Source organism: Bufo bufo, chromosome 8, assembly GCF_905171765.1.
Source record: "Bufo bufo chromosome 8, aBufBuf1.1, whole genome shotgun sequence".
Taxonomy (NCBI): domain Eukaryota; kingdom Metazoa; phylum Chordata; class Amphibia; order Anura; family Bufonidae; genus Bufo; species Bufo bufo.
This window is the reverse complement of record NC_053396.1, coordinates 21,213,931-21,238,837: the sequence shown is the minus strand read 5'-3', so window position 1 is coordinate 21,238,837 and position 24,907 is coordinate 21,213,931. Positions and strand designations below refer to the sequence as shown.

General features: G+C 46.0%; 1 protein-coding gene across 1 annotated transcript in view; it reads right to left on the bottom strand.

The window, feature by feature from the left end:
- The window catches only part of LOC120978001 (semaphorin-3F-like), a 91,415-nt gene that overhangs the window by 44,191 nt on the left and 22,317 nt on the right, over positions 1-24,907 (bottom strand). The gene's annotated exons all lie outside the window — the stretch shown is intronic.

Genomic DNA, 24,907 nt, shown 5'->3' with positions numbered 1-24,907 from the left:
TTTCAGTTTTTACGTCATAACCCGTTTAACAACTCAGTCAATCAGCTGTCAGAACTACACACAGTCCACTATAAATCACATGGCAACATGAACTAGAAGTTGTGATATTGCATTGTAGTCAACTCTGATGAGACTCCGAGGGAAAGGTTTTTACAATGAAGGTCTTCATGCACACCAGGCTTTAGCAACTATTATTTATTAGGTGGAGGAAGTTAATACAAGGCCCTTGCTAATGTATTGTTATTATCCATATTGCCTCCTTTGCTGGCTTGATTCATTTTTCCATCACATTATACACTACTCGTTTCCATGGTTACGACCACCCTGCAATCCATCAGTGGTGGCTGTGCCTGCACACTATAGGAAAAAGCACCAGTCTATGTGAGCTCCCACGATCCCATCCACAAGAGAGGCCAGTGCTTTTTGTTATAGTGTGCAAGTACGACTACCACTGATGGATTGCAGGGTGGTCGTAACCATGGAAACGAGCAGTGTATATTGTGATGGAAAAATGAATCAAGCCAGCAAAGGAGGCAATAAGGACTATGTGCTAGGTGCATATTTTGCAGATATCGTGCTTGCACACTATAGGAAAATGCGCTGGCCTCTCTGGTGGTCGGGACCGTGGGAGCGCACATAGGCTGGTGCTTTTTTCTATAGTGTGCAAGCATGACCACCGCTGATGGATTACAGGGTGGTCGTAACCATGGAAACGAGCAATCTATAACGTGATGGAAAAATGAGCCAGCAAAGGAGGCAATATGGACAATCACAATACATTATTAAGTGCCTTGTATTCATTTTCTTTACATGATAAATGCCATTTGCTGAAGCGACACAACCCTTTAACTGCTGGTCACTGACTACAGCAGTGCACGTGCCTCTGTGTCCATGCTGGAAGTTTATACACACGCATAATGGAGTCGACTGCCTGCAAACAAACTCAGCAGTCCGGACAATGTATTTCAGTGAAGTTTTCCTAGCGTACAGCGGGTCAATGGTGGCAGCATGAAAATAAAAAGTGCCCATCCAGACTCTTTATCTGCAGTACTACTCATGTCATACTGCAGATATTAGTCCTTAAAGAGCATCTATCAGTAGGTCTGATGACGTTTTCATTGCTTCAACCTGTCAATCAAAGTGCAGAGAGTGCGGAAGTTGCAGAGAGAGCAGAGCCTCTAGGGGGCCGTTGCTCCTAGAGGCTCACTTGCATATACTAAAACATCACTTTTCTCAGCAATGCGGTCACATATGAAGATGGGACCAACACAGATGCCTTCAGCTGCCAAGCGCACATGTAACAGGTCAGCCAGTGTCATAGGTACAAAACTGCTGACAGATGCCCTTTAACACAATGCAGTTTTTGCTCCACAGTCATTTATATATGCTATAACTATTAGAGTACGGCTAGATGTTGAACGCCCAAACATCACAGGGAAGCTGGGCTGCCACAGGATTAAATGGGGACATAGTGCGACTCGTACGTTTGCTGTGATCACAACACGTGAATCGCTAAAAATCCAACACTGCTGGATTCTCGCGTGCTGGGGTTGCAGCAAAGGTGCGAGTCTCTCTTCAACCCCATTCATTCCTATGGCAGCCCAGCTACACTGCAATACTTGGGCGTGCAAAATGTGTCACGCCAAAAATCACCACGTAGCCGTACCCTTATCCTTCAGCATTCATCCTACAATCAACTACCGAATAGACTCACTATACCCACCATGCTCCAATATTAACATTTACTTCTTCATTAAAAAATACCTTCTTTTTGACACCCCCGATTTATGTCTTATTTGTGATGCACTTTCTATCCCATTAGACGGATCTATTAGACATTATCGGAGTCTTGGAGACGGTTTTCCGCCAGACTCAGCGCTGTGCTTCCATGTGAGCAGGCCTTGACGTTTCTTGGTGGTAGTTGTGTAGAGTGTTGCCAAAAACGAGTAACTTGTGTACATGACGAGTACGGCGTTCCGGTGCCAACAACCGTCCGATGTTTAGACATTGTGCTGGATAATCCAGCTGTGGTGAGCGTGCCGAGTAACCATTGCTGGTGGATTCCTCTGTAAATACTCCTGTCATTCATCAATTAGTTGTGAAAACAAACCTCCCGGTACTCTGCAATGGCGGCCGTTATGTGGAACTAACGCATCTGGCAGTAACTAGTGTCTTATGATAAACTGCTCTAGTGATTATAGCTGCATTCTGAAAAATATTGCTTGAGAATGGATTTTCTGCTAATTAGGGGAGATTAGGTTCTGCCTGTAAATTAATTTCTGGTTAACGGGGCAGAGAGCGATAGATAGCAGCATAGTCGGGGGCGTGGCCTGCGCGAGAAGGAGATGGCCGCCTGAGCTTGCAGCTCTCCCATACCATCACCTATAAAGCGACTGAATACCCGCAAAGTGCAGATAATACCGCATATATTTAAGAACTCCTTACCGTCTAAGATGCCTTAACGGAGGAAAACCATCACAGGTCCGAAGAAGATATCGGACTTCTACTTTTCTCAGCACAAAGATTAGGAGCGCATGAATGCGGCATCACCGACTTCATCTCTGGCGTCGGAACCAGCTCCAACAGTGGAAGGAGGTGAAATACACATCCCACTTAGGCGCCGCAGCGGATCAGAACCTCCGGACACCCGCAGTGGGGGGAAAATCCCCGAGGAGCCCGGCGTACAGCTCTCCGGGTGAGTTGACAGCACGAGGCAGCGGCCATCTTGGACTTAACTCACAGCGGGTGGGGAGCGAGCAAATAAGTAACTCACAGCCAAAAGAGCTGCATAACATCATAGAATCAGCCGAGGCTTCGGGTAGCGAATCCTCCGACATTGCTAGCCTCGAACCTGACCCCTCTAATATGTTTGATAAACTGCCGGTGTCAGAGAAGGCAGTCACAGAGCTTTCCCTTAAAACCATGCTTCGGGCCCTTAGACACTCCTTACACGCCACAATGAAGGCGATCATTACACCGATTAAGGAAGCAGTCAAGGAAGTGGAAAATAGAGCAGAACATGTGGAAACAAAGATGGGAGAAATGGTCTCCTCACATAGTGATTTAATCAACGTACATTATGGTCTAGAGCAGTGACGGGCAAACTACGGCCCGCGGACCTTTTTAACCGGCCCGCAGAGCTGTCCGGAGGCAGCAGGAGTGGAGATGAGCGCTTTCATTGTGGAAGCGCTCATCTCCATATTCATCTGTATCGCCGTCCTCAGGACAGTGATACAGATGAATGTTGCGGAGGAGCAGAGGAGAGGCGTCTCCCTTGCTCATTCCTCTGATAGGCTACAGGCGATGACGTCATTGAGCCGTACAGAGCGGGACACAGGCCGAAAGAGGCCTGCATCGCATCACTGACAGCAGCATAAGGTAAGTATATGTGTTTATTTATTGCTTTTATTGTTTATAGTATACTGTGGCAAGAAGGGGGGTGGGGGCCCTATATACTGGCACAATATGGAGGGGTACTATGGAGAAGAGGGGAAGCACTATGAGGGCCGTATATACTGCCAAAATATGGGGGGCACTATGGAGAAGAGGGGAAGCACTATGGGGGCCCTATATACTGGCACAATATGAGGGGGGCACTATGGAGAAGAGGGGAAGCACTATGGGGGCCCTATATACTGGCACAATATGAGGGGGGCACTATGGAGAAGAGGGGAAGCACTATGGGGGCCCTATATACTGTCACAATATGGGGGGGCACTATGGAGAAGAGGGGATAGGGGCCCTATATACTGGCACAATATCTATTCTGTGAATTGCAACAACAAAGCTAACTCCAGACTTTGATGCCTTAGCAAAAAAGGGAGACCATATGTACTTGCTCGAATACACTTTTTTCATATCAAGGAACGGCTGCTCCAAGCAGCAAGGAAAAATCCCCAATTGCCTGCACCATATCAGGCAGTCACACTCTACTCTGATCTGTCCGCAATGACCCTACAACTGCGAAGAGAATTTACACAGCATTAAAAGAGCATCACATTTTTTACTGATGGGGTTTTCCCACACGTCTACTTATCAAGCACAACAACAACCTGCATGTGATCAAGTCCCCAGCAGAAGGAGCCATCACAAAAGCTGCAAATCAAGATTCCACCGGACCCAAGACGGAGACCCTCTCTCCAGCAGGCGACTCCGGACTGGCATACAACATCAAGACAATCTAATGGAGCAGCGCAGTTGTTCTATCTTCTTCTTTCCTTTTAGGTGCTGGTCGGTTCGACCCTGACACCGTTCAGGTAGAACTTTACCCCCAACCCTACGGGATGGAGACTGAACAGAGAGACTCAAACCATCCGAGTTACAGGATAAGTTCTCACAACCCGCTACTTTTGGCAAGACGGACCTAAAACCCGCTTGACAAACAGGCGACGTAGTCGTTTTTCTTACCATGTTAACACTGTTTACTTTCATGTCTTGTTATTATGCCAGATGTCCAAGAGAGATATTAGTATGCTCCATTAATAACGCAGTGTACACGTTAGCCGCGATTTATGCCCCAAACAAACGAAAAGGTCCGGTTCTGTAAAAAGCTGCTCAAACATATACACAAAGTGAAGCAAGGCAAGCTTTTAGTCCTTGGAGACTTTAATTGCATACTGAACCCAAGCCTGGACACAACCACCCCTTCCCAGGGTACATCTACATCACCAGTAGGGAAACTTTTGTGGACAGAGGGCCTATGCGATGCATGGAGAACACTGAAAGAGACTATTCTTACTTTTCAGCACCTCATAACAGTTACTCTAGAACTGACTTCATACTGGTTGACAGGGACGCTCTCTTGATGACTAGTGCGACCTCAATTGGCACCATATAATGGTCAGACCATGCTATAACACTAGAAGAATCATTCAAATACTCCCCAGGCTCAATCTTTCTCCCACCCAGTCCCTAAACAAACTATTGACCAAGACATAAAAACATATTTTGACCTAAATACAGGCTCAGTTAATAACCGTCCTGCCTTTGGAACGCTCATAAAGCGGTTATCAGAGGCTCGATTCTAAAACTCAGCCATGTAGTGGAGAAACAAAAAGACCCCAAAAAATGCAATCCTTACTTCAAGATCTACAAAGACTTAAATCCCAGAACAAAACCTCTCAAACTCAGTCGCATAAAACACAGCTCCATACTCTCCGAATCCAGCTAGCGAGATACTACTCACAGAATAATAAGGCAGGCAACCTGTTGGCAATGCGACTAAAAATGCAAATGCTGAAATCTCGCATACCTTACCTCCTTGACCCAACTAACTCAGCAAAAATCACACAACACCCAACCAAAATAGCTGGCCAATTCCAACGATATTATGCATCGTTATATAATTTGCAATCTGACCCCCTTACGTCACAACCCTCTCCATATGCCATTCAAGCATTTTTGCAAAAAGCCAATCTCCCATCTCTCACCAAAGTGCAACTAGAGGAATTAAACTCAGACATCTCCTTAATGGAAATCACAGTAGCCATACAAGCCCTCCCTTCCAACAAATCTCCAGGACCAGATGGCCGTCCGGGAGAATATTATAAGACATACATGCATCTTCTATCTCCTGCCCTGCAGCAAATATGTCAAAAAGCTATGGTTGAGGGTTCATTACCAAGAGAAAATCAGGAAGCCTTGATCGTCACACTACAAAAACCTGGTAAAAACCCAGACAGACCCCAAAACTTCCTCCCTATATCACTCCTTAGCACTGATTTAGCCAATAGACTAGCCCCTATCCTAACGGAACTGATTCATGAAGATCAAGTGGGTTTTATTAAAAACAGGCAATCTTTTGATAATACCAGAAGGGTGATAAATATACTTCATTATGTTAATCTCCATAAATTGCCAGCCTTGTTGGTATCCGTGGACGCCGAAAAGGCGTTTGACCGCATTGGATGGTCCTATGCCTTCTCGGTCCTGGAACGATTTGGCCTCAAGGATGGTATATTACAGGCCATAAAGGCTTTATACCCGACCCCCTCAGCTAAGGTGCTAACAAATGGAACGTTGTCAGACAGTTTTAATTTCCCTAATGGCACTCGCCAGGGTTGCCCCCTTTCCCCGCTATTATTCATAATGTATATGGAACCATCAGTAGCTCTTCTTAGAGCAGACGCGGAAGTAAAAGGTATACAAATAGGGAAAAAAGATCACACCATTTCCTTGTATGCTGATGACGTGATATTGACACTGTCAGATCCCGTGAATTCTCTGGCTAAAGCACAATTTGGGCAAATATCTCTGTACAAGCTCAATACAACGAAATCACAGGCCATGCCAGTGTCCCTTCCTCCATAGAATACCTAAAAACCCACTTTCCATTAGATTGGCAGACGGATAAAATTGGATATCTTGGTACAAATATCTCCCCTACACTTGGCCAATTATAATGGGAAACGGTACCCTTACAATTCTTGAACATTCATGTTCAGGATTTGGACCTCTTGAGCTGGGTTGAAAAAGGAATTACACAAGTCTCCCAGTTACTTTCTGAAGGGACAGTACTTACCTTTGAACACTTGAGAGAAACCTACTCTATACCAAATGCAGACTTCTTTAAGTACCTGAGAATAAGACACTTTCTCAATGATAAATATCGAGGAATCAGTGCAGGGCAACTACAAATATTGCCTATCCTCCGACATAAGAACAAGATTATGAGATACGCATACGGCTTAATTGACTCCCGTAACACCTTCCGTAAAACTAGACCATATTTACAATGGGAAAAGGAGTTGGAGCGCACCTTTGAAACTAAAACAATGGGTATCTGCTCTACACACGCATGTAAATGTAGCTCACACTATGAAGCAGCAATGAAAACCTTTCTAAGGTGGTACATGACTCCTGATGGGCTACACAAAACATATCCTGCGACATTGCCAATGTGCTGGAGACAATGTGGCTAGAAAGGAACTTTGACACATATTTTATAGTCCTGTCCTTATTTAAGGACATATTGGGATGACATTTTCCAAATTCTCACCTCCATTTTGAAATATCCACTGCATCTAAGTCTGCACATAGAGCCTTGCTATTTCTCGAATTGGAGGAGATCCCACAGAAAGATAGAATAATATGCTGCAAAATACTAGTAATAGATAAACTGGTAATCACCACACACTGGAAGGAACAAATAGCTCTGTCAGTAGAAGAAGCGCCATCTACTATCTCAACTACATACCAATATGAAAGAGCATTAACCCCCTCCATCATGTCATTCAAATCTCTACATCTTACATGGTGTCTGCGGCTTAAGAGCACGGATGGATCTGAAGGCTCACCTACACTCACACAAGTACACTAAAATGATTGTGCCTGTTGCTCCACATGTCCAAATGTATTTTTCAAGACTGAAACCTGGTATAAAAAGAAAATCTGGCTCGTTATATTTTGTTAAACTGTTGTATACACTATCTGTAACAGATGTACACATTTTGTGCAAAATATCCGACATGGCTCAGGTACGGTGTACTCAAAACTGTGCTTACAGTCAAGATTGATTGCATTATGTACTACTGAAAAACCCAATAAAAAGTATTGAAACGAGATAGCAGCATAGTCTGAGTCCTGCCAGGTCTCCTACACCTTAAAGGGGACGTCCAGTCATGTCAAAAGTTGTTATAATGTGATTAAAATAGAATTTTACTAAACTTACTCTTATACTTTAAAGGCCATTCTGCGTTGGCTGAATTATGGGATAAAAAGAACAGATTTGCAATTGGCTCTTATTAAATATTCTGCTCTGTTTGTCCATTCTCATACATTGCAGGCTGCTCAGTCCCATTCAGTGAGAAATAAATCAGATGAGCTCTCTCAGTGGTATATCAAATAATTGCACACACATAAGGCTTCTTTAGCTGCACAGCCAGAATGTACCATATCGTGTATAGCTGGATACTGCCGGCTGCTGCAGTGATTAACTGTAATGGGGTACGGCCTTGTTACAGCATTTAAGCTGGGTTTTGGCAAAAAAAAAAACACGCTTTGGACGATACCCAGCATGTATGCCGGAACATGGCCAGATCACATTATAGTCAATGAGAGCATATAGCTGGTTGTGTCCGGCTATACCCAATACGGTATACTCCAGCAGGCTGTTCTTCTGCCAGAATGTGCCCTCAAATCAGTCCTTCCATGCCGTAAGCCCGCAATCAGACCCCAATGCCAATATGATCAGACCCCCAGGCTGCCACCATCAGCCCCCTCCCTTGCTGCAATTAGAGCTAGACCCCCATGCCATCCATTTCCATGTCTCCCACTCCCCCAGTGCCATCAGATCAGCCCCTGCCTCCATGCCATTTCCCCACTCCCCCAGTGCTATCTATTGCCATCAGATCAGCCCCTCCATACCATGTCTCCCACCCTCCAATGCAATCAGATCAGCCCCTCCATGCCATGTCCCCCACTCCCCCAGTGCCATCTGCCTCTCCATGCCATGTTGCCATCCATTGTGTCCCTCTCCCCCAGTGCCTCCATGCCATTCATTGCCATGTCCCCCTCCCCCAGTGCCTCCATGCCACCCACCATGTCCCCCACTCCCATCAGATCAGCCCCTCCATGCCATGTCCCCCACTCCCCCAGTGCCATCTGCCTCTCCATGCCATGTTGCCATCCATTGTGTCCCTCTCCCCCATTGCCTCCATGCCATCCATTGCCATGTCCCTCTCCCCCCAGTGCCTCCATGCCATCCACCATGTCCCCCACTCCCATCAGATCAGCCCCTCCATGCCATGTCCCCCACTCCCCCAGTGCCATCTGCCTCTCCATGCCATGTTGCCATCCATTGTGTCCCTCTCCCCCAGTGCCTCCATGCCATCCATTGCCATGTCCCCCTCCCCCAAGTGCCTCCATGCCATCCACCATGTCCCCCACTCCCATCAGATCAGCCCCTCCATGCCATGTGTCCCAGACTCCCACCCAACGCCATCAGCCCTTCCATACCATCCATGTCCCGTGCCACCCCCCACTCCTCCAGCGCCATCAGCCCCTCCATGTCATTGCCAGCCCTGCCCATGATCATCCATGTCCCCCAGCTCACTTTATACTTACCTTTCCTGGCACTGCAGTGCGCTGACATGGAGTCCGCAGGAGACGGACCGCGTCTTCTTACCAGCATGCACTGGGAGGGACCTGACGTCCCACACAGCGTCAGCCAGCGCGCTAACGAAGTGTGCACGTAAGGCCCTGGCCTTGGCAGACCGGACGGGAGGCCACGGAGCGGTGAGTGAGAGGCTTTTCTTCACTCACGCTCCGTGATCATGTGATTTAAAAAGATTTTGTTTGCCTCGATTACATTGATTCGATCGATGAATCGTTTCAGCCCTATTGCCATCCTCAGTTGAATACTGTGGCGCAGGCGACAGTATTATGTGCTGCACTGTGGTATTTGGTTCTGCTGGGGCGGTATAGTGTTCTGCACTATGATATTGCTGGGTCCACCTACTTCTGTTGTCCCTGCCTACATATGTTGGCACTGCCCACTTCTGTCAATTTAGACCCACCTACAACATGGGGCCACTTTTAGTTTTTTTCTAGGGCCACGTTAAGCTCTCAGTCCGCCCCTGGTTTGCATCCCCTGCTCTCCTGGACGCTCATAAAGCCGACATCCCTTTAGATTATAGTTTGATTTTATTTGTTTCTCAAGATGTTGTCGTAGATTTGCATTCAGGAGAGTATAGAAAGGGGCGACAGACAAGAAGATGGGTGACGTCAGAGAATGGGCAAAGCACTGCAGTAACCAGGCACGGCACCCCCACCAAATGGCTGTTTGAAGAGGAAGCTGCGGCTAGTCACTTTCATCAGTCACATGGCCTACGTTGGGCCTGGGCTGCAATACCAAGCACAACCACTATACAATGTATGGCGCTGTGCTTCGAATGCTGTAAGGCCTCTACAAACAGCTGATCGGCGGTGGTGATGGGAGTCGTTCCCCCACGGTCAGATTAAAAGACAAAAACATGCAATGCGGCAACTCACTGCAATATAGAGTACAAAATTGCATAATAATTACAAGTGCTACACTATAAGTGAGAGATACTTGGCAAATCGTTTTGTACAAAATTATTTGAGCCCGTCTGCCGCACGTCAAGGCGATCTCTGTTAAGACGGGTTCCTAACACTAAATTCTACCTGTTAAGTGCCATGACGGCTACCATACACTTCAGGCCCACTCCACAACACCACCGGCGCCAAATGGCCACCAAGGACTGCAGTGAGAGTCCACAAACTATCTCACTCCTGCAGCCATGGATTCAGTGAGTGAGGGGGAGCAGGCCTGACTATGTACTAACACTAATTAAAATCAGCCTATAGGGCAGACAGGGTGGTCAGGAGTGCATGACTGAGGAGGCAGCCACACGATCAGATGTTAAAGGGCTTGTGTCACGAAGCATATTCTACATTTTTCAAACCAGCGCTTGGATCTGAATACTTTTGTGATTGCATGTAATTAAAAATGTAGTATAGCCACAGAGTTATAAAAAAAAAAAAAAATGTGTCTGTATAACGGCACCTGTTTGTTCTTTTGTTCCTTATCTTTGTCCGTCTCACTGAGCTGGTCGCACATGCTCAGTTTAAATCTTCAACTGCCACCAGCTATGTGATGTTACAAGCTGTGGCAGTTATAGGGAGTGAGCTGCGGCAGAAAGGACACACCCCCTGAGCTGCCAAGCTGACTATAATCTAGCAGAGTGACTGGTGCAATGAATGGGGAGATCTCAGGATCCATATGAGGTACAGGGCTGGTTCTAGCTTTGTTAAAAAAAGATTGTCATGTCCTATATGATGTCTGATTTTATTTTTACATCAGTCATGGCATAACCCCTGAGGGTAGGTCATCAATACTATACTCCCAGAAAACCCCTTTAACCACCTCCGGACCGCTGTACGCACAGACGCGTCCTGGAGGTGGTTGTTTTATTCCACCTGGACGCGCCGGCGCGTCCTCTCGCGAGACGCGAGATTTCGTGCATTGCCGGCCCGCGCATTCGCATCGCGGGCCGGCAAAAGTTAAAGAAGTATTTCGTCACCAGCCTGCCAGCCACGATCATTGGCTGGCAGGCTGGCGATTTTCAAAAAATCAAATCAGAAGCCAGATAACAGATCATATTAGTAAATATGATCTGTTATATGGCTTCTCTGCTCCTCTGCTGGTCCTTTTCGTCGGTTGGATCCAGCAGAGGAGCAGACATCACTGTGAGTACACATCACACACTACCCTTAGCCCCTGATCACCTTCCATCACCCCCATCATCCAAATTAACCCCTTGATCGCCCCCTGTCAATCACTTAGTGAAAGACAAAAAGTGATCAGTGTAAACTGACACTTATTTTTTTTCACTAGTATTGGCTGTTAGGTTTAGGATTAGTTTAGGCCCCTTGGTTAGGTAGTTAGCGATCGGTTAGCGCCCAGCCCACCGCACCGCAGTCACTGATTCGCTGATTAGCGTATCGCTAATCAGCATTTGTACTTTTATAGTATCTGTAAGTGATCAAAACTGATCACGGTCAGATCTATAATAGTATTAGTGTCACCTTAGCTCGCCCTCCACCCAAAACGCAGTGTTTGCCCGATCAGGCCTGATCGGTCGCCCACACGTGCGTTCACCCACGCCCGCCCCACCGCAGTGACAAAAAATATATATTTTTTGATCACTGCACATTCACTTTACACGCTCTGCGGCGATAAAAAAAATCAGTTTTGATATTTTTTATCAACCGCAGCGGCCTCCGGTACTTCGCTAGCCTCCCCTTTGTAAGACAGGTTTGCTTTTTTTCTTGGGTAGTCTCAGGGAATACCCCTAAATTTAGTAGTCCAAAATGTCAAACAGGGGGTATTCTTCTGAAGAGGCCTACAGGATTCTGACCCAGTCGGATGAGGAGTGGGAACCCTCATCTGACGAATCTAGCGGGTCAGAATATGAACCTGTAGAAAGCAGTGGCTCTCTGACCCAAAGTTCGGACGAGGAGGTTGAGGTCCCTGGCAGCACCAGGCGTACCCGGCCCCGTGTCGCTAGACCACAGGTTACGCAGGATCCGCTTCAAGAGCAGCAGAGTGGGGCTGTCGCTGCCGGATCACGTGGTGAGGCATACACCAGCAGCGCAGCCCTCCCTGGACCTAGTACCAGCACTGCCGTACAACATGGTGACGTGGCGAGCACCAGAAGGGCAGTTGAAGCTGGTACGGTGGCACGTGCAGTAGTTACCCCGTCGCAGCCACCGCACAGACAGGCCCGTAGACCCCCTAGAGTCTCTGAGGTGCTGGCAAACCCTGATTGGCAGTCACCAACTTCAGCCGCACCATTAGTTCCCCCTTTCACCGCCCAGTCTGGAGTTCGGGTTGAGACGGATCAGATCAGTACGGCCCTGGGATTTTTTGAGCTGTTCTTGACTGCGGAGCTCTTGGACTTAGTCGTGGCAGAGACAAACCGGTATGCCACACAATTTATAACCGCAAACCCGGGAAGCTATTATGCCCAGCCTTTCCGGTGGAAACCAGTCCAAGTTTCCGAACTTAAAATTTTTCTGGGCCTTCTCCTCAACATGGGTCTAACCAAAAAGCATGAATTGCGGTCATATTGGTCCACGAACCCAATTCATCACATGCCCATGTTCTCTGCTGCTATGTCCAGGACACGATTTGAGACCATCCTGCGTTTTCTGCATTTTAGCGACAACACCACCTCCCGTCCCAGAGGCCACCCAGCTTTTGACCGGCTCCACAAAATTCGGCCCCTCATAGACCATTTCAACCAGAAATTTGCAGATTTGTATACCCCCGAGCAAAACATCTGCGTAGACGAGTCCCTAATACATTTTACCGGGCGCCTTGGCTTCAAACAATACATCCCAAGCAGGCGTGCCCGGTATGGGGTCAAATTGTATAAGCTCTGTGAAAGGGCCACAGGCTATACCCACAAATTTCGGATCTATGAGGGAAAAGATCAGACCCTGGAGCCGGTCGGTTGCCCTGACTACCTGGGGAGCAGTGGGAAGCCAGTCTGGGACTTGGTGTCACCCTTATTCGGCAAGGGGTACCATCTTTACGTGGACAATTTTTACACAAGTGTGGCCCTCTTTAGGCATTTGTTTCTAGAACGGATTTGCGCCTGTGGCACCGCGCGAACTAGTCGCGTGGGCTTCCCCCAACGGCTTGTAACCACCCGTCTTGCAAGGGGGGAGAGGGCTGCCTTGTGTAACGAAGAACTGCTCGCGGTGAAATGGAGAGACAAGCGTGACGTTTACATGCTCTCCTCCATTCACGCAGACACGACAATCCAAATTGAAAGGGCAACCCGTGTCATTGAAAAGCCCCTCTTAGTCCACGACTATAATGCGCTCATGGGAGGGGTGGACTTCAATGACCAGATGTTGGCTCCCTATTTAGTTTCCCGCAGAACCAGACGCTGGTATAAGAAGGTGTCTGTATATTTAATTCAATTGGCGCTGTATAATAGTTTTGTTCTCTACAGTAAGGCTGGGAGAACAGGATCCTTCCTCAAATTCCAGGAAGAGATCATCGAGAACCTCCTTTATCCAGGAGGTTCCGTGGCCCCATCCACCAGTGTAGTTAGCCGTCTACACGAGAGACATTTCCCCAGTGTCGTTGCTGGTACCTCAACCCAACCGCCACCCCGAAAAAAATGTCGTGTCTGTAGCAGGAGTGGAATAAGGCGTGACACCCGCTATTTCTGTCCTGACTGTCCTGACCACCCTGCCCTATGCTTAGGAGAGTGTTTCCGGAAGTACCACACACAGGTACACCTAGCATAGGGATCACATCTCACCAGGACAGGCACACAGGGCTATTAGGGCCCATTAACTCACAGCTGCTGCAAACGTCTCCTTTCACCTGGGATAAAGTGCATAACGTACTTCGCCACATCTTTGGGCGATTTGCGCTTTGCACATTGTCCCATGGGGAAGGAGAGGTTTGTTCTATAAAGGTAAAAAAAAAAAAAAAAAAAAAAAAAAAAACCACCAGTAAGCAAAAAGGTTAATGTTCAGTTCAAAAAGTTAAAGTTTAGAAGTTCTGTTCCAAAGTTAATAAAATTATTGTGTTGCGGCCTGTTTTCTTTTTTTTTTTTTTACCTTCCAGGTGGACCAACTGATCGACTAGTTGCAGCACTGATGTGCATTCTGACAGAAGCATTGCGCTGCTGTCAGATTACACGCAAGTCGGTGTATGCGGCGCTGCAAGACGAGATTTCCCCTCTGCAGTAAAAGATACGTTTGCCGAGGCATATGAGCTGAGGAGGTGGCGGTGTTCATATACTTTGGCAAACACTTTGTATATATAAAAAAAAAAATCCCGGCAATGATTTATTCATCCACATCGATTGATGTGAATAGAGAAATCTGGTTTGCCAGGGCATACGAGCTAAGTGGGTATGGATGTTGGGCGGAGCTCCTATGTCCTGGCAGACGCCTTTCCCCTCCTTTTTCTTTTTTTGGTCGATGCGAATGAAGAAATCTGTGCCGTTCATTTTTTTCTTTCAGCCCAGAGGCTGAACGGAAAAAAAAAATCTCATTACCTGTATGCTCAATATAGGGAGAATAGCAGAAACTCCTAATGCTGGCCATACATGTAATGACTGCGGAGACCCTCAAATGCCAGGGCAGTACAAACACCCCACAAATAACACCATTTTGGAAAGAAGACACCCCAAGGTATTCGCTGAGGGGCATATTGAGTCCATGAAAGATTGAAATTTTTGTCCCAAGTTAGCGGAAAGGGAGACTTTGTGAGAACAAAATCAAAAAAATCAATTTCCGCAAACTTGTGCCAAAATTTTTTTTTTTCGATGAACTCGCCATGCCCCACATTGAATACCTTGGGGTGTCTTCTTTCCAAAATGGGGTCACATGTTGGGTATTTATACTGCCCTGGCATTTTAGGGGCCCCAAAGCGTGAGAAGAAGTCTGGTATCCAAATGTCTAAAAATGCCCTCCTAAAAGGAATTTGGGCACCTTTGCCCACCTAGGCTGCAAAAAAGTGTCACACATGTGGTATCTCCGTATTCAGGAGAAGTTGGGGAATGTGTTTTGGGGTGTCATTTTACATATACCCATGCTGGGTGAGATAAATATCTTGGTCAAATGCCAACTTTGTATAAAAAAATGGGAAAAGTAGTCTTTTGCCAAGATATTTCTCTCACCCAGCATGGGTATATGTAAAATGACACCACAAAACACATTCCCCAACTTTTCCTGAGTACGGAGATACCAGATGTGTGACACTTTTTTGCAGCCTAGGTGGGCAAAGGGGCCCATATTCCAAAGAGCACCTTTCGGATTCCACTGGTCATTTTTTACAGAATTTGATTTCAAACTCCTTACCACACATTTGGGCCCCTAGAATGCCAGGGCAGTATAACTACCCCACAAGTGACCCCATTTTGGAAAGAAGAGACCCCAAGGTATTCGCTGATGGGCATAGTGACTTCATGGAAGTTTTTATTTTTTGTCACAAGTTAGTGGAATATGAGACTTTGTATGAAAAAAAATAAAAAATCATCATTTTCCACTAACTTGTGACAAAAAATAAAAAATTCTAGGAACTCGCCATGCCCCTCACGGAATACCTTGGGGTGTCTTCTTTCCAAAATGGGGTCACTTGTGGGGTAGTTATACTGCCCTGGCATTCTAGGGGCCCAAATGTGTGGTAAGGAGTTTGAAATCAAATTCTGTAAAAAATGACCAGTGAAATCCGAAAGGTGCTCTTTGGAATATGGGCCCCTTTGCCCACCTAGGCTGCAAAAAAGTGTCACACATCTGGTATCTCCGTACTCAGGAGAAGTTGGGGAATGTGTTTTGGGGCGTCATTTTACATATACCCATGCTGGGTGAGAGAAATATCTTGGCAAAAGACAACTTTTCCCATTTTTTTATACAAAGTTGGCATTTGACCAAGATATTTATCTCACCCAGCATGGGTATATGTAAAAAGACACCCCAAAACACATTCCTCAACTTCTCCTGAATACAGAGATACCAGATGTGTGACCCTTATTGCAGCCTAGGTGGGCAAAGGGGCCCATATTCCAAAGAGCACCTTTCGGATTTCACTGGTCATTTTTTACAGAATTTGATTTCAAACTCCTTACCACACATTTGGGCCCCTAGAATGCCAGGGCAGTATAACTACCCCACAAGTGACCCCATTTTGGAAAGAAGAGACCCCAAGGTATTCGCTGATGGGCATAGTGACTTCATGGAAGTTTTTATTTTTTGTCACAAGTTAGTGGAATATGAGACTTTGTATGAAAAAAAAAAAAAAATCATCATTTTCCACTAACTTGTGACAAAAAATAAAAAATTCTAGGAACTTGCCATGCCCCTCACGGAATACCTTGGGGTGTCTTCTTTCCAAAATGGGGTCACTTGTGGGGTAGTTATACTGCCCTGGCATTCTAGGGGCCCAAATGTGTGGTAAGGAGTTTGAAATCAAATTCTGTAAAAAATGACCTGTGAAATCCGAAAGGTGCTCTTTGGAATATGGGCCCCTTTGCCCACCTAGGCTGCAAAAAAGTGTCACACATCTGGTATCTCCGTACTCAGGAGAAGTTGGGGAATGTGTTTTGGGGTGTCATTTTACATATACCCATGCTGGGTGAGAGAAATATCTTGGCAAAAGACAACTTTTCCCATTTTTTTATACAAAGTTGGCATTTGACCAAGATATTTATCTCACCCAGCATGGGTATATGTAAAAAGACACCCCAAAACACATTCCTCAACTTCTCCTGAATACAGAGATACCAGATGTGTGACACTTTTTTGCAGCCTAGGTGGGCAAAGGGGCCCATATTCCAAAGAGCACCTTTCGGATTTCACTGGTCATTTTTTACAGAATTTGATTTCAAACTCCTTACCACACATTTGGGCCCCTAGAATGCCAGGGCAGTATAACTACCCCACAAGTGACCCCATTTTGGAAAGAATACACCCCAAGGTATTCCGTGAGGGGCATGGCGAGTTCCTAGAATTTTTTATTTTTTGTCACAAGTTAGTGGAAAATGATGATTTTTTTTTTTTCATACAAAGTCTCATATTCCACTAACTTGTGACAAAAAATAAAAACTTCCATGAACTCACTATGCCCATCAGCGAATACCTTGGGATGTGTACTTTCCGAAATGGGGTCATTTGTGGGGTGTTTGTACTGTCTGGCCATTGTAGAACCTCAGGAAACATGACAGGTGCTCAGAAAGTCAGAGCTGCTTCAAAAAGCGGAAATTCACATTTTTGTACCATAGTTTGTAAACGCTATAACTTTTACCCAAACATTTTTTTTTTATCAAAGACATGTAGAACAATGAATTTAGAGCAAAATTTATATATGGATCTCGTTTTTTTTGCAAAATTTTACAACTGAAAGTGAAAAATGTCATTTTTTTGCAAAAAAATCGTTAAATTTCGATTAATAACAAAAAAGTAAAAATGTCAGCAGCAATGAAATACCACCAAATGAAAGCTCTATTAGTGAGAAGAAAAGGAGGTAAAATTCATTTGGGTGGTAAGTTGCATGACCGAGCAATAAACGGGGAAAGTAGTGTAGGTCAGAAGTGTAAAAAGTGGCCTGGTCTTTCAGGGTGTTTAAGCACTGGGGGCTGAGGTGGTTAAAGTGGTTGTCCAAACCTAGAAAATAAAGGCTGCTTTCTTCCATAGGTTGGGCCTGGTAATCAAGATCAGCTCCACTGAAGTGAATGGGGCTGATCTGCAATACCACACATAACCTATGGACAAGTGTGGCGCTGTTTCTGGTACTAGACGACTCCTTTATGACAAGGCGTGGGTGCTGCTACTCCACCCCCACCCCACAATTCCATTTGGGACCCTACAACAAAGCATGGGCTACCAGCTAACGCTGCACCCTTCTTGGCAGCTTGGTGGGTGACCATCTGTTTTTTTTTTTTCCTACAACAAAATATTCTTTTAAATATTACAAAAGGAAAACCTAATTATTCCTTGTATCTCACTGTAGCCGCGTTAATCATTAATTGAAACTGTACCCAAGGACAAGTCGGACATGAAAAATCCAGATTGCCAAACAGGCAAAGGACTAAACATTGACTGAACACAAAGGGGACACAATGCCAAACAGAAACCCGTCAGTAATAGATCACGGAATCTGTAAAACAGCGTAATAAAGTGAGACAAAAACTGCACGAAATGTTTTGTGCCCCCATTAATGTTTATTTTCTACTTCCATGCCTCCAATGAAAGCGGCTACAAGGGTCCCAAAGAGAGGGCTGCCCTTCCCGGATGAGCCGGGGCTCACAATTGCTGGCAAACTTTGTAATGGTTCGGTAAGCTTGAGCGCCTGGGATTTAATAGAGCAGAATATAATGGAGGCAGTTCAGTCACGGCGGCGTTGGAGGGGAGGTGGACCACTCGGGAGATGCGGTAGACTGGAAAAAGGATGAGTCTGATCTTTGTACCACAAAGCTGTCGGCCTCGGAGGAGGTGTATGCGGCACATATCAAATGGTGGGGGGGAGGGGAATTAAAGTTCTGATTCTTCATCAGTATGCCCCTGTCGATGCCAGCAAGATAATATACCAGAAATACAGTCCTTGATATGTCCTCAATGCTAAACTGGTAAAAACGGTCTTCAGCCACGGTGGCTTTTCTAGTGGGGGTTGAAAGACAACCAATATGGCTGCCATGCCAGTTACTACTAGTTAGTTATATAGCGAGTGCCGCCCCAGCAGAACCAAAATACTGCCGCCCAACTGTATCACCGTCCTGAGGAGGGCACCTGCAGCCGCTGGCCAGGTGCACACCTGATGCTTCTAGCATTGAGCATCAGATCGTTATGCACTCAGCTAGAAGTCGTGAGGAAGGCTCAGGGAAGCCCACGGGGAGATTTCCCTGTGGGGGTCTATGGGTAGTCCATCCCTGGATGGCAACCATAGAACTGAACTATAAAGAGGGGTTATATAAAAGGACATATTAAAGGGGTTGTCCGGCGTTTTTTTAAGTGACGGCCTATCCACAGGATATGACATCATTGGCACCCCGCTGATCAGCTGTTCACTGAAGCTCCGTTGCCGAAAGTTGCAGCCGGAGCTATAGAGCACCGTAAACAATGTAGGTGAGGGAGAGGACTACTACACACTACTCCCAGTGGAGTGTGCTCCTTCCACTCCGGAGGCGACTACTACACCAAACAGCTGATCAGCGCGGGTGTGGGGTGCCGGTCTTCCGCTGATCAGCTAGTGATGGCTGATCGCTTAAAAATTATGGACAACCCCTTTAACATGGATACTGCTAAGGTGTTCTTTTATAATATAGAGCAGAAGGGACCATGTACGGCTGAATTCACACTGGGTCTTCCATCTATGATATCCTGGATATATCTAGATATCCTTATTTGGCCCCTTGAACATATGCAGAAAGTGTGTTCGCTTGTCAGGACACCCAGGAGTCAGCTGTTATCTAATAAGGAACCTGGCGGTAAGTGTTTAACTTTCCTGCAGTGCCTCCAAAGGGAAAATAAAGCATTACACGCTGCCTATTAAAATCAATGGGTTGTCGCTGTATTGCAGGACAGTCTCCACTTTGGCCAAGGTAAGAGGGTCCTGAACAGAGGACCCTCCCTCTGATAACTTAGTGACCTCCCTATCCAACTATTTGCATAGACGCCTAGCTGTGCTTCACCTGATTAAAGTGCTGTTCTCCTTTTGCTGATCCAAGACTCCATTCCCAAATTTGGGATACATTTTCCGAATATGGATTTTAGGTGTTTGGTGCAACAAGGGCATCATCGTTGCTCTTCATGCACCGAAGCTCCGCTTCTTTCTGTGGCCAGCCCTTCCCTCGTTGCTTTGCCAATGCCTGTCCCTTTCAATCAAAGCAGCGTTGTGCCTTTTACAACAGCTTATCCCTATCCACAGAATGGGGGATTGGTGGGAGTCCAACCCTGGGGCTCCTGCCTATCACTAAATGTGGTTGTAATGAGACGACCCCTTTAACCTCTATGAGTCCACTATTTCACCATTAAGAGGAGACCTGAAAGATGTCCCGATTTCGACTGGCAGAGCTCTTTAAGAAAGAGCAATCTTGAGAACAGGGACGATTTAACAAATGCTCCACACAAATTAATGCGTCTCTCAGTCTAGTTGGCCAAAACAACAAATGAAGCACAGTCTTCATAAATTTTTTTTTTTAAAAATCTAAAAATCTATCCCCATGTAGTCCGATTTTGCCTTCCATCTTTCCTCTACATCTGCAGTAGGGGATTGGACTGCAGGACCAGACTACATAGGGTTTGTGTTTGTAGTCTGTTTCCATGGAGACACACAGGTCTGTAGAGAAGCTGTGTGCACAAAGTGATTGGATACTTTCATACATTTTAGATGCATTGAAGCAAAGGTGGCCATAAAATGTTTGTTGTCTTACAGTGATCAGCTGCTCGTCAACCCAAAATCCTGCCGACTGACTCAGCTCATTAATGATGTGACAAGCCCTTATGACATCATTACTTGCAGATATATAATTAGGACTGCATTGTCACAGTGTGAGCGCTTGTTTGTATTAGCCGCAACGTGCCGCCTCTCATACGTGTGGGTGCTAAAAAGTGTCCGGAAACAGAGGCACACAAAGCCACAAGCCAAGTCCCATTATGTAGGACACACTAATCAAAATGAATGGTGAGAGAATTATTAATTAAAAGGGTCATTTTCTTCTAAATGGGGCACCGGCGATCGGATTTCTATGATGATGTAATGTCTACGAATTATCATTCCTGCTACAGTAATTATATTACATCACGCCTACAAATACCTGTGAGAGATGGCACCGATTTACACTTACGACGGCCAATATCCTATCTTCAAGTCTGCCTTATTAAGGGCTCATACACACGACCGTTGGCGGCCGGTGCCCGTATTGCGGCCCGCAAACAGCAGGTCAGCAATAAATGGGCACCAGCCATTTGTGCAATGCATCACGGATGTGGACCCATTAACTTTAACGGGTCCACAATCTGGAAGGTGCGGTGCGGAACGGGGGAACGGAACCACTATGGAGTTCTTCCGTGGGTTTTCTGTCCGTGCCTCCGTACCACCAAAAAGTAATGCGCGCACTACTTTTTTGTGGTGCGGACCATTGGATGCGGATCGCGGAGCCCATTCAAGTGAATAGGTCCTGCATCCGCATACGTCGGTGCCAGTGCATTGTGGACCGCAATTTGAGGGCCGCAGCACAGGCGTGACTGGCACACACCCCATACAAGCATTTTTAACTTGACCAGGTCCATAAGAGGGAGACTGACTGTAGAAAAGATCCTCAGAGCAGATGCCCATTAGATACACCACTCTTCACTCGGTTCTGTGTTAAAATATTGGATATGGATATGGTTTAGGCCGCTCTACATGGCCAGATGTGCCAAGTGATAGCTGGGAAGGAAGCGTTCCGTCCCGACGATCGCTTGCTCGTCAATGCATCTCCTCCACAGTATAGGAAGGAGCGATCTCTAATGCCATCGCTTGTCCCCATACAGAATCCTTGTTTTTCCGATGAATCAGGTGACCGCACAGCCACCAACAATCTATTACCTGATAAACTAGCCTTTCGCTCTTAGTGTAATAAGCGCATCTTTACAAAGGCAGATTATCGCTAACCAGCATCTGTACGAAGGCTAATTAGCGATAATCTGCCCGAACATCGAGCACTGTAAAGGCCCTTTCACACCGTCAGTGATTTCCATCAGAGACCGAGAGCCAAAACCAGGTGTGGGTCAAAAACACAGAACAAGTGCAGATCTTACCCTCCCTCCACTTCTGGGTTTCACTTCCAATCACTGGTGGAAATCATTGATCAAACTCTGAGGCCTCTTGCCCATGACCGTATGCCCTCCGAGATATACGGTCCGTGAGCGGGCCATATGTCCCGGAGCGGCATTGATCGTGCACACGGGAGCGCATAGCATCATAGATTTTTTATTTTTTTTGCTACATCTCGGTATACTTTTTTTTTCTTTCTGGCCTATGGGCAACGTAAATCACTGCATTTTTATACAGTGGCATATGTCTGGAAATATTCCTGATGTATACCTCTGACGGTGGACACAAGGCACTGCTTTTCTATGAAGGTACATGTGCAGGTACATGTATTTTTAAGATGTGCTTAGTGTTCTAAAAATCTATAAAACTGCAGCTGCCTCTCCCTCTCTCTGTGCCTGTAAAAACTGAATGCTGTGAGAGGGGAGCAGAAGTGGGGAGACTAGCTAGTATTGCTGAATAGGCACGGAAGAGAAAATATGTATTTTCAAGAGACATGTACATGATGCAAAAGACCCCAAAACACAGTTTAGGAACATAGGGGGTCATTTATTAAGCCCCGCTTTTTAGACACCGGTCTTAAAAACCCCTATATGTGGGGGTGGATCTGTCGGAGTTATGAAGAGGCGCCGGCCCCTACATGACTTTGGCGCATCCCGCGCCAGTCTAAATGTAGGACAGCTTCCTTGCTGTCTTACATTTAGACCTTTTTCTACGCCTACTACAGGCGTAGAAAATGATTAATGAGACGGGTCTGCTGCTCCTTCCCCGTCCACTTTTTTAGACCTGGCGTGAGCAGGAAAAACTCGCAGATTGAGGCGCAACTAACTGTTGCGTCGCAATCTGTGCCTGAAATACGCCTAATGTAGGTGTATTTCAGGAAAATAAATGGCCCCCATAATGTCTCGCTACACTACATCCAGTATAATATGCTCATCTTCAGCTGCCTGTGAGTTTACCTTAGTGAGCAAAAACATGCTGACGCTATGAAACATATACTGTACATGTACCAATGGGGTCCTCGATTGCAGATCTCTAGTCCCATGGCACAGGCTGTCCTGGGTATGTTATCACGGTGCATACGCATGATTGATGTTCCATGTTTTGTGCTCATACACAACCACCGTGTCCCGAGTAGAATGCGTTTCTCATCAGTGGGCACAATCCGCGGGGAGGAGACTCATCCTGGCAGGACGCACAGGTTAATGACAGATACAGACTTGGGGAACCGAACAAGATGCACCAGATTTTGAGTTTCGACTGCCTCTAGCAATGCAGGTAAACATAATACAATGAATGAGGCATTCTCATTGAGTAATACATGAATATAGTATAAACAGGAGATAAAGGGAAATCAACTCAAAAATGCTGAGCAGGCAAGAATATGCTAAAGTGAACCTTCTTGTCTGGTGAGTCCTCGTCACTTACATATTAGGGAAGGCGCTCATACCTTTCCTGTAAATGCAACACCCTAATATGAATGAAGATTCTCAGTAATGGGTGCTAACTTTACTTTTACAATAATAAAAGGACAAAAGCGTAAAAGAATTGTTCTTCTGAATATACAAGAAAGCCTCGTTTCTCTGCTGGCTTATCTCTGATTTTAAGGGGTTGTCCAAATTCAGAAAATTTTTAAAGGCAGTCAATAACCACCATGTACTGAACAGGACTAAAGCTTCTGAACTCTAGCAGGAGACATTACCGCTTCTGTATTCTACTTTCCTCTGTACATAGCGCTCAATGAGCGGTATGCAGAGAACAGAGGAACCAGCAATCAATTGATCACAGGTGTTTCAGGTATATCTCGTAGATCAGTCGGCACTGTGTGATAGCGCGTGGGTGCACGGTCCTAGGGTTGGTATCCCCAATAGTAAAGCAGGTCCGGCACTCCAAAGTTGCTATATACACTGCGTGCAGAATTATTAGGCAAATTAGTATTTTGACCACATCATCCTCTTTATGCATGTTGTCTTACTCCAAGCTGTATAGGCTCGAAAGCCTACTACCAATTAAGCATATTAGGTGATGTGCATCTCTGTAATGAGAAGGGGTGTGGTCTAATGACATCAACACCCTATATGAGGTGTACATAATTATTAGGCAACTTCCTTTCCTTTGGCAAAATGGGTCAAAAGAAGGACTTGACAGGCTCAGAAAAGTCAAAAATAGTGAGATATCTTGCAGAGGGATGCAGCACTCTTAAAATTGCAAAGCTTCTGAAGCGTGATCATCGAACAATCAAGCGTTTCATTCAAAATAGTCAACAGGGTCGCAAGAAGCGTGTGGAAAAACCAAGGCGCAAAATAACTGCCCATGAACTGAGAAAAGTCAAGCGTGCAGCTGCCAAGATGCCACTTGCCACCAGTTTGGCCATATTTCAGAGCTGCAACATCACTGGAGTGCCCAAAAGCACAAGGTGTGCAATACTCAGAGACATGGCCAAGGTAAGAAAGGCTGAAAGACGACCACCACTGAACAAGACACACAAGCTGAAACGTCAAGACTGGGCCAAGAAATATCTCAAGACTGATTTTTCTAAGGTTTTATGGACTGATGAAATGAGAGTGAGTCTTGATGGGCCAGATGGCTGGATTGGTAAAGGGCAGAGAGCTCCAGTCCGACTCAGACGCCAGCAAGGTGGAGGTGGAGTACTGGTTTGGGCTGGTATCATCAAAGATGAGCTTGTGGGGCCTTTTCGGGTTGAGGATGGAGTCAAGCTCAACTCCCAGTCCTACTGCCAGTTTCTGGAAAACACCTTCTTCAAGCAGTGGTACAGGAAGAAGTCTGCATCCTTCAAGAAAAACATGATTTTCATGCAGGACAATGCTCCATCACACGCGTCCAAGTACTCCACAGCGTGGCTGGCAAGAAAGGGTATAAAAGAAGAAAATCTAATGACATGGCCTCCTTGTTCACCTGATCTGAACCCCATTGAGAACCTGTGGTCCATCATCAAATGTGAGATTTACAAGCAGGGAAAACAGTACACCTCTCTGAACAGTGTCTGGGAGGCTGTGGTTGCTGCTGCACGCAATGTTGATGGTGAACAGATCAAAACACTGACAGAATCCATGGATGGCAGGCTTTTGAGTGTCCTTGCAAAGAAAG